This window comes from Cicer arietinum, chromosome 1 (assembly GCF_000331145.2).
Source record: "Cicer arietinum cultivar CDC Frontier isolate Library 1 chromosome 1, Cicar.CDCFrontier_v2.0, whole genome shotgun sequence".
Lineage (NCBI taxonomy): Eukaryota > Viridiplantae > Streptophyta > Magnoliopsida > Fabales > Fabaceae > Cicer > Cicer arietinum.
In genome coordinates, this window is record NC_021160.2 from 40,646,923 (window position 1) to 40,647,854 (window position 932).

Consider the following 932-nt stretch of genomic DNA (forward strand, 5'->3'; position numbering starts at 1 on the left):
AATGAATAAATAAATAATATAATAAATAATAAATAAATAAATAAATGGATAAGTAATTAATAAAATAAATAGATAAATAAGTAAATGAATAAATAAATAGTAAAATAAATAATGAATAAATAAGTAAGTAAATGAATAAATAATAAAATAATAAATAAATAAATAAATAATATAATAATTAAATAAATGGAAATGAATCAAACTCGGAAAATTATACAGGCATGCAAACAATGAGCATTTAATTATGTTTTTGTAAAAAAAAAACATAGTATAGCCTTGGAAGATAGACGAATATGCGGGGAAAGAAAGACCGTATCTTAACAATAAGCTTGTATCTGATAAAGGAATGGCATCACATTAACATTTGACATTTGTGTGGTACTAGTATACTCCTACCTGTCTGATTAATTTGGTATTATTATTTCCTTTTTCTGTCTTAAGCATTGAAATTAAGGTTTGGTGTTGTTGAACTAAATTTATTGTGAAATAGCATGAGAGGAAAAGCACATGGACACAACGTTCTTTTTGGGTTCGTGGATTTCAATTTCTTACTTTCATCTATATATATATATATATATTGTATTGCTTATCCTATTGTACTAACAAACATGTATTATTATTAAAGCTAATTGATGGAATTAGTGAACCATACCTTATATGACTTGGTATGGAAATTGGAATTGAGATTTCAAATTGGAATTGGATCCAAATGGGAATCTGATGAAATTGGGAGTGAATTTGGAATGCAGCTGTGATTGAATTTGGAATGTGGCTAATGGGATTAAAATTCCTAATTTTTTTTCCTGAAATTGGAATGCGGCTCCTATTCCTCTCTGATTGGGATGCAGCTTTTTGGAAGGCTATATATATATATACTACATAATAACCTAAGTTATTATAATAATAATAATAATAATAATAATAATAATAAT